Source organism: Diadema antillarum, unplaced genomic scaffold (assembly GCF_040938485.1).
Source record: "Diadema antillarum isolate AM-2024a unplaced genomic scaffold, OU_Dant_1.0 scf00000107, whole genome shotgun sequence".
NCBI classification, from domain to species: Eukaryota; Metazoa; Echinodermata; class Echinoidea; order Diadematoida; family Diadematidae; genus Diadema; species Diadema antillarum.
In genome coordinates, this window is record NW_027270996.1 from 3,247,427 (window position 1) to 3,256,839 (window position 9,413).

The window sequence follows — 9,413 nt, forward strand, 5'->3', positions numbered from 1 at the left end:
TGGTGTCCGATCAAGTACCGGTAGTTGTTATTTTGTGAAATAATGTACGTGACATGAACTAAACATGTGCAACGTATTGGGCTGATAGGGGCTGTTTTTCATACGTTACTGCAAAGAAATTTGCAGAAAGAAAGAAATATGCAGACCGATCTTTCGGTCAACGGCTATGAAAGGAGAAAATGTACCATTCATCGCCGTAGCTTTGAGGATATGTGAAGAAAAAGTTGTGCGTAACTTGTTTCATAGAGCTGTTCGTAAAGTTACAAACAATTTACGAGCCACTGGTGATCAGTTCTGGATTTCTATGCTTATCAGAATTTCAATAATTCAGCACAAGAACTGATTGATCACCAGTCACTCGTGAGTCGATGGTAACTTTACGAGCAGCTTTTATGAAACACCCCCCTGAACTCCCGGGCTTTCCATGGTATACAGTATCGCGTCATCGCGTCGCGCGGTGCTCTTTCTACAGTGCATGTGTGCTTAAAGTGTGTGTACGTGCCAAAGAGTATAGAAGCGCACGCGTGCGCTTCCATGCTCTTTCGGTCGCGGTGCGATATGCGACTCTGCACCCGCAGTGGGTCTAACGTCTACTCTAAGTATGTTAATATATGTGAACATTTTTGCATTACGTCAGCTATTGCGTGACAGTGCAGCGACAGGCTCACAAATACGACTACTTTTTAAGACAAGACCTTTGTTTGAGACTGACAGTTCGATCTGTTTGTGTTCGAGTACCAGGTAGGTATTAGTCTGTAAACGCAGGAATGCCTAAACGCAGATGTTTGGGTTTTTAGAACAAAATTTCATGTGTGTTGTCGTTATGCTGTTAGTGACAAATCTATGCGTTAAACGTTAGAGTCTTATCAGTAGTACAGTACATCGCTGGCCTCAGCTCATCGTATGCACCACAGTTCAGGCCCTATTCTATACTGTAAGCTGTTGTAGTGCGTACATCCGTGCGTTTACTAGTAAAATGTCAGAGCATCAAGAAGTTGCGTAGGTTCTAACGTTAGACCGTGTTACCTGAATGGGCATGGTGTGAGCCATATCATGATTGAACCTACGTAATTAGAGTTGACGTTGACTAAGAGGGCCCGTGTTTCGCTTCTGGGCGAAATGCGGATGCCATTTACCAATACTCAATAGCTAACACCACGACCAATAGAGGGCGTATTTTACATTGCTATGTAACGGTGGTTCCTGTCTCCCTTTCATTTTACGCTTTTTTAGGGGGCATGCAGGGGAAGAAATGTACTTTGGTCCCTAGGACCTTGTTTTGTCATACAGAAGTATCATTCCTGTTTATTCATGAAATGTAATTGAAGAAAAATCATTTATTTTCCAATATGCAGTCCCACAATTGCACGTCACAACACAAGCTTGACTTTTTGTGTTGAGCTAACTAACTTCACTGAGAGTGTGAACTGTTAACTGTTAGAGAGAAAGAGATGGATGGTTTTGTCGGCTCAAACAAACTTTGAAGGACTAATTTTACAGATTGAAGAGTAAGTGGCGTTAGGCCTAACATGTTAGGGTTCTACTTCAAAAAAATTTTTAACGCATTGACAAGTGATTACCGATATGCTTTTGGCAGTTTTGTAACCGCAGCAGCAACCCCATACGGACAAATACGTTACAGCGCCCTGCGACGGGGTTAGCAGTTTTGCTGATAATTTGAGGTCTAATTAAAGCACAATTTGGTTTCTGTGCTGTGTGCGTGTGCGTGCTTCCTATCAATGATGAACATGAATCAGAATGAAAATCACAGTTAACTCCATAGATTCGTGTGTTAAGAAGTTTGCGCTATTGTTACTAAGATGACCACCATTGGTGGGCTCCATGTGGGGCTCCATGGTGTGCTACCTTTGTTTGCATGTGAAATTGTGAGAGTTTGGCCTCTTTTTATGAATGAATAGTGTTGCCTTCTATGGTCTCTGTTAAGTTCTGCACATCTTTTGACTACTGTCTGGTGTAATATTCATGAAAGTTTCTGACTGTGTTGTCTATTTCTCTTCTATTTTCAGTTTTGGTATCACTGGTGGTGGTAACTGGAACCAGCGCTAGCCACCAACACCTTCGCCACAGTATAAAGTGTATACAGCAAAGACTGCCTCCGCTTTTACCTTGTTGGTAATGCTGGAAAGTAACATTAGTTCTTAACTCTGTGTCTAGTCTTGTCCAGACAGATGGATATTGTGTTTGACTCAAAGCTCTACTGTTATATAATCTATGTTAGGCCAAATTGGCATACTTCAGTTTATCACTCATGTTGTTACAGAAATCTAGGCCTAGAGTTTATGCTTATGGATTTCTAGTTTTGAATTGTTGGTGCTATTAATTGTTTGCACATAAAAAGAGGAATATATAGATTATGGGACAGTCTGAAGACTGAAGTGGGCAAGTATGGAGTATGGTAAGTTGAGGTGGTGAGTTTAGAATTTTTCCCTTGTCGTGTCAGACAACAGATTGGGTTGAGCATAAACCTTTTCTGGCTATTGTGCAAAACTGTTCAAAAGAAAATAGAAGACTTAGCAGAAGGGTATCATTTCATATTAAGGGTCTCAAAATGGAGAATGAAAAAAGTTGTTGGCCTGCTTTAGTTTAAAGGATGTCAGACTCACAAAATCTTAATCATTGGATCTGTAAGTGCTTTTTAGAGGGTCAAATGTGAAGATGCTGTAGAGGCTTGAATGGAAGATATCTTCTAGGTATGACGCATGTCATGCAGTAAGGTTTTATGTGCGTTGTGAGTGACATGTGTGGATAAATGAAATTTTAGGGGCCAATGTTTTTTTTGATGCATTTTTTTTACGGCTGTTAAGTTTTGATTGGTGTTCCATTTGTGGCAAAACTTAGATAGTATATGACCCTTGGAGAGTTGAAGGTCAGTACAAGGGAGAAGTCACAGACAGGGGTCAGCAAATTTTGGGCTCAATGTTGTGCTGCTACTCTGCGTTTGTGTAATGGCTCATAATTTCTAATCCATAAGTCTGTTATGAAACGTCGATGGTGATGTAACAGTTTGTGTCAATTCTAAACATATGGTGCTGCAATGTTATGTATTGATTATTCTTATGTTATAGAAACAACAACAATTTTTGCATATTTTATTTAAAAAAAAAGAAAATCTTGCATATTTTGTTGCTTGATAAAATGATACCTTTTTCGCTTCAGGTTTCCTGAATTCCAGAATTCCTGGTGCACAAAGCATCATTGGGATCTGTGGAGGACCTTGGCCAGAGCAAAGTGGTAAAGTGTGTTGTGTCCAATTACTAGTATTCACTGTAGCACGATGACTTTTAAATATTGCTTATTGCACAATGCCATTTGCTTTGAATGCTGTAGAGGCAGATGGTGTTTTTTTTTTTCTTTTTTCTTTTTTCTTTTTTCAACAGGAGTGGAATTGAGTAGTGTATTGCAAGGACACCAGTACAGGGATACCATGTCATAACGAGGTCGATGGGATTGCAATTTTCCCTTCGTTATGTTGAAACTGGTGTCTCGTTATATTTGTTTGCGTCTGTTTGCCATTTTATGTGCAAATGAAAATGGGACCAGTAAAATCTCGTTAGGGGTGTGTCGCTGTGTTTGGGTCCATATAGTGGGGTTTTTCTACATTTGTAATGCACTAAGGATAGTATTGCAGTTTAGCAGTGGGCTGATGAAAGACAGAATAAAACAAACAGTGACATTAATTGAGTGGTGCAGACAGTCATGTATGTGCCGCTGTTGTGCTCTATTTCTTCAGTCATCAGCACAATGTGTGACTGCCTTGGGTTTCGCATGGTTTATTCAAAATAGTGCTAAAGACATTGGTGGCTTATGTAAGTGGCGTTGTGCAATGAAAGTGAATAATTGTTGGTGTTGAATAAAATTAATGGTGCTGAGGCAATTATATTCTTTAGTGGGGAAAGTTATTTTGCACTGCCAGTAGGCACAGGTGTTTTGGCAGGAGTTGTGATTTTGTAGACTATTGTCAGATACCAGTATTTTTAACTGAGTAATATGGCAGTTTTGAACTGATGAGAGGTGGAGTAAAGCACAGAATGACTTCATTCAAGTGGTGTTCTAGTGTGCTGAGCGTGCACTAGTTGTGCTTCTATTTTATCAGTCATCACCATGGTGCAAAATTGCACTAGCATTGTATGGTTGTGTTAAAGTATTGGTAGTGCAGATGCATACATTTATAACAAGATGCTGGTTAGAATGAGGAAAATATTATGGTCCCACTGACTGTGTTATAACAACAGGGTTTCCCTGTATATGTGTGCACAGTGAAAAATGTGTTGTAAAGCAAGATTATAAGTTTAAAGGATGGTTTTCCTTTTTTAAAAGAATTGTTTTAGATTGCAGGAGCAGTTAAATAATTTCACAAAGATTTGTATGAAAAATTTGGGTGTTGTACCTCATATTCCTCTCAGGTATGTATTTTCAGAATATGTGTGCTTTACATTATTAGTGGTCTCTCCTTAACATGAGGTCCTCAGGACCAGAAAAATGTGCCTGTTATAATGAAACCTTGTTATACCATGGTTACAAAAATAATACAACACAAATGAAAACTACAATCTAGGACCACAAAAAATTACCTTGTTATAGTGAACTTTATTACACCAGTGTTAATTTTAATGAGTGTTCACTGTGCAGGTATTGTTGTAATATTTGATTTTTTTTCTTTTCTTTTCTTTCTGCAGGTACTGGTTGCCCTGGAAGGAGGTTTTTGTTGGTGTTTGTTGAAGTACGTTTGTGTTTGTGTTTGTCATTTGTTGAATCATCTTCATCCTACATTTCATCTCATACCATTTCACCTTCATCGTTGAATATTCATTGAATATTCACTGAGATTACATCTGGAAATTCATCCTGGAATTCACGGACTCATCCCTGAAATATCTGAAATATACCTGAAATACCTGAACTTTACCTGAAATACCTTAACTTGAACTTTACCTGAAACACTTGAACTTGAACTTTACGTGAAATACCTAAACTTGAACTTGAAGAAAGCTGAGAACAGAAAACTTCAGAGTGCATGAGAATAAGACAGTATCAGAAGGAGAGAAAGTTTCAGAATCAGAGACAGAAAGAGTTTGAAAGAGTCAAAGAGAAAAAAAGTAAAATTAAAGAGAGGAAGAGTGAGAGTTGATGAAAAAAAGAGTAAAAATTAAACAATAACAGAGTTTTAAGGAGTGTTTGAATGAAAGAGTGTATTCTTTAAAAGGATAGTTGAATACTGAAAAGAGAATTGTTGTAGAGTAGGTGAGAAGATTGCTGAGAATTTGAAAATAGAAACAGTTAATTTGAGAAAAGGTGTTTTAGAGTCCAGAATACACAGTGAAAGGTTATTAAAGAGTGCCATCTTAAGACAAAAGCATTATAGTTGCGTTGTAAATGTTATTGGGGTAGACAATATTGCACCTTCAAGGATTGTTTCATATTTGATATATTCTGCATTGAAAGTTCCAGCAAATAATTCAACTACAGTTGACAAGAGTAATAATAAGGTGTTGAAATTTTGAAGGAATTGTTAAAAGTGTGAGAAGCAATTTTATGAGGCGAGAAGTATACTCATAGTTTTAAGTATAAATATAATCCGATATCTTGAGTCTTGAATGTTAGATAATTGTTAATAGGGTAAAAAAATAATTGAAGAGCGCCGTCTTCAGACAAAAGCTTTCTAGTTACATAGTAAACGAAGGGAGAGACAATAATATTGCACCTTCAACGGTTATTTATGATTATTGGGCTGTGAAAACAAAAGCACAATTAGTAAAAGACATACCTTTATTGTGAAAGAAATTATCTCAAGAGAGAAACATTACAGTTTCTTTTATTTGCAGGCTTAAAATAATTGTCAGTGAAGACAGAATAATTGGTGAAATTGATTTTTTTTGTTGCAAAAAGCTCTATCCTAAGAGAAAAGCATAAGGGAGACTAATTATTGTGCAGTAAAGACAAAAGCATAATTGGTTAACTTTAAACCTTTATTGGAAAGAGCATAATCTCAAGATAAAGGCGGTTTTCCAAATATAACGTCATAATAGCTGAAATACGTGTAGGCTGATATCATAAAAGGAAATTGGCATAGCTTTTCCATAAGTAGGAATTGAAGCACATAACAGAAAAAGAGCGCCACCTGTTGGTAGAAACAAATTAAACAACAAATACATCGCACAAATAGCGCCACCTATTGGTAGAAACAAGAATCGGTGTCCACCTTCTGGAAGTACACATTGTGCAGTGGAATACAGTGCTGTTCACATACATTATTACAACTTTCAAAGCAGTTCAATTCGACAATTTTGTTATCAATCACAGTACTAGTGGAGTAGATGTGATTCATATAAGTATAGTGATTTAAGGAATGTAACTATTGTTTGAACAGTCGATTGATATACTTTTATTTGATTATATAGGTACCATATGTTTTCAAAGATTTGAAGCCCTGTGGTTTGACAATGGAAGCAAGTGAATTCAAAGATATTATTGGTGATATCCTAGATATCCTCCATAGTTGTGACTTGATGAGAAATCTAGAGGTCAGTGAATGTGATGCATGTTGCAATGTGATCAATGAAAATGATAGCAGAGTACTTTGTGAGGATTGTGGCAAGCAGTTTCATGTGATGTGTACAGGAACTATTTGTCATGAGGCTAGAATGTGTGATGCAAGGTTGATTTGGATATGTGCAGCATGTGGAAGCAATAATATTGCACATCGCATCTTTGACAAAATTGGCATTCCCTGTCATTTCAATAGATATGAGCTTCTCGAAGACCTTGGTGATGAAGATTTAGATGTTGATGTTTCACATTCATCATGCAAGAGCATCCAGAGAAAGAAGCCAACCAAGAGGCTGAAAAAAAGGTATGTGAAAAGAAAGAACAAACTTGGAGTTCTAGAAATGACAAATGTGCGTGTGGAGGAAAGAGCAAATTGTGACAGAGATGAATCAGATTCGACATTCATTACAAATCTCACTAGGAGGCAATTTCAACCATTAGAAACTGCAGTTGATGGTTGGACAACTGTGAAATCAAGGAAGACAAAAATGAATGAGAAGAGAAAAGTGACAACATCCCAAACAATGACTGACAATCCCAAGACCAAGACCAATAACAAGAGTTCAGTGAGATCAGTAAATGGTGTGATTCTCCAACCTGGTGTGACCTACATTGGCAAAGCAATGAAAGGGTACTATCTTGAAAAACAGAGAAGAGCCAAGACCAGCAAGGGCAAGAAATCAAAAGTAGAAACAAGGCAAAAAGAACCTGGTAAACTCGTGAAGCGAAATGTGAATGCAAACTTGGACACAGAACGAAATGATAGTCTGCAGGCATATACTGAATCTGTGTTGAATGTATATTCAAAGTGTGTTCAGTCACCCCATGTTATGGCAAAACACACTGAGCAAATGTATGCAAAAACACAGAGAAGTTGGGCTGATGTGGCTAAAAGCACTCCGAATATGACTAATGAATGTTGCGTATTGAATGGTGATCAGACTACATCATTCGCCTCTGTCCCTTCCACAGACATTGAAAAAGAACTTTGGGATGTGACCATGCTCTATGGAGGTGGAAATGCACGGCAACCAAGAAAGAAAGGTCGTTTCACGAAGATCCGCAACAAACAAAGTGTGCCACAGGTTAAAAATGCTGACTCACAGGTGCGTATTAATGAAAAGGTGAAACATGACATTCCTGAAGGAGATCATGCAGCAAAGAATGAAAAGTTGTGTAAGAATGAAATATCTGACCATGAGGACAGTAATTACACAAGTAGAGATAACACAGGCTCGAATGATATGTCCAAAGTGAAATGTGACAGAATCCACAATGTGCATGAACTAAACCCATGTTATTGTGAAACAAAAGATGTTGAAGGTGACAGTCAAATATCAGTGAAGGAATTGTTCTCTGTGAATTCTACTACAAATGTAAATGTTCACTCTCCATGTCACAGACCTGTTTCAGGTACACAAAACATGTGTGTTCAAGTTTGTAGTGAATCAATATTCCTGCGTGAACGTGAAAAAACTAGTAATTCATCTGATTGCATAGTAACGAATGATGATTCTGCAAAAAGTGCTGACCACCATAATTCATATGATGTTCAGGAATCGACAGTACTTAAATTAGATGATGAACCAGCTGCAAATGATTTAGAGACTGAAGAATGTGTCTGTAAGCCTGTTTCACTCTCAAGTTCTGAATGTGGTAGAAGGCAATCATATCCTATGACCAAAACAATCGCACAAGGAAATTTTAATCAAGGTGATCAACGATTTGGTTATACTGCTGGCAAACAATGTGCATGTAATTCCCTTGTGGCAGTTCTCTACACCCAAACAAAGAATGGAATCGAAATGAGATCTCGTGATCTTGATCAGATTCTGATACTTGGGAATGAGTTGTATTATTACATAAAGAAGGATTCACCACTGAATGAAGAGCTTGTAATGATAGATGAATTACCCAAGGAACTTCATATTCTAAATGAAAACTTTCAAATAACCTATGCTGAATCAAAATATGGTGTGTTGGATGGAAATCAAAACAATTTGTCAAATTTTGGTGCTTTGTCATTGAGCCAAGCCTTAGAACAAGAACTGTGCAGATATGATGCATGTCTTATGAATTTTGCTGAGAGTACATTTGCAATCATTACACATGACAACGGTTATTATGTATTTGATTCTCATTCCAGAAGTCATGATGGATACTTGGTACAAGATGGATGCAGTGTCTTGCTTAGCATTTCATCATGGCAAGGTATACAGGTACACTGTTTGAATTTGGCAAAATCAATGGCATGTGATTTACGTACTACTCAGTTTGAACTTACCGGTCTGGCATTAGAATCCAATTCTAAGAAAAATGCATTGACAACTAGTGGCTCCAAGAGATCAAACTCAGTGAATACTGCATGTAGGAATACAAATGATCAAAGTAGCAACATTTCAAAACATTGTGATCATGTTAAAGGAATTAACAGTGATAGCTGTAAGACTCAAAATGAAACAAAGAAAAACAGAGTAATTGTAAACAGTGATGAACATGGAAATGAGAATGAAGTTGAATTTGTTTCAGTTGAGAAGACAACAGAAAGAAGAGATCAAAATTTCAAATTTGTGCCGATTACGTACGTAGACAAGCAGTCTTTGTGCAAATAAATTGAATATCAGTTACAGTGGTACTGCCAATGAATCAATGGAGGATAGAAATGAAAGTTTGTATATTGGGAAACCTGTAAATATCATGAGAGTTATGGGTGATGGCAACTGCTTTTACAGAAGTATTGCTCATGTGGTTACTGGCAGCGAAAGAAACCATTTCATACTCAGGAAATCCAATGTGGCACATTTACTGGAAAAGGGTGATTTATTTAAAAGTATAATAGACACAAT

General features: G+C 37.4%; 1 long non-coding RNA gene across 2 annotated transcripts; it reads left to right on the forward strand.

Moving 5' to 3' along the window:
* The first annotated feature begins 1,180 nt into the window (after window positions 1-1,180).
* On the forward strand, window positions 1,181-9,213 carry LOC139719250 (uncharacterized). 2 transcript variants are annotated; one of them, XR_011710082.1, is made up of 5 exons: window positions 1,181-2,133; window positions 3,178-3,252; window positions 4,698-4,741; window positions 6,764-7,673; window positions 8,714-9,213. It is a non-coding gene; the product is annotated as an uncharacterized lncRNA (long non-coding RNA). The 2 variants fall into 2 exon arrangements; XR_011710081.1 differs by having other exon boundaries at window positions 6,764-9,213.
* The last annotated feature ends 200 nt before the right edge of the window (window positions 9,214-9,413 follow it).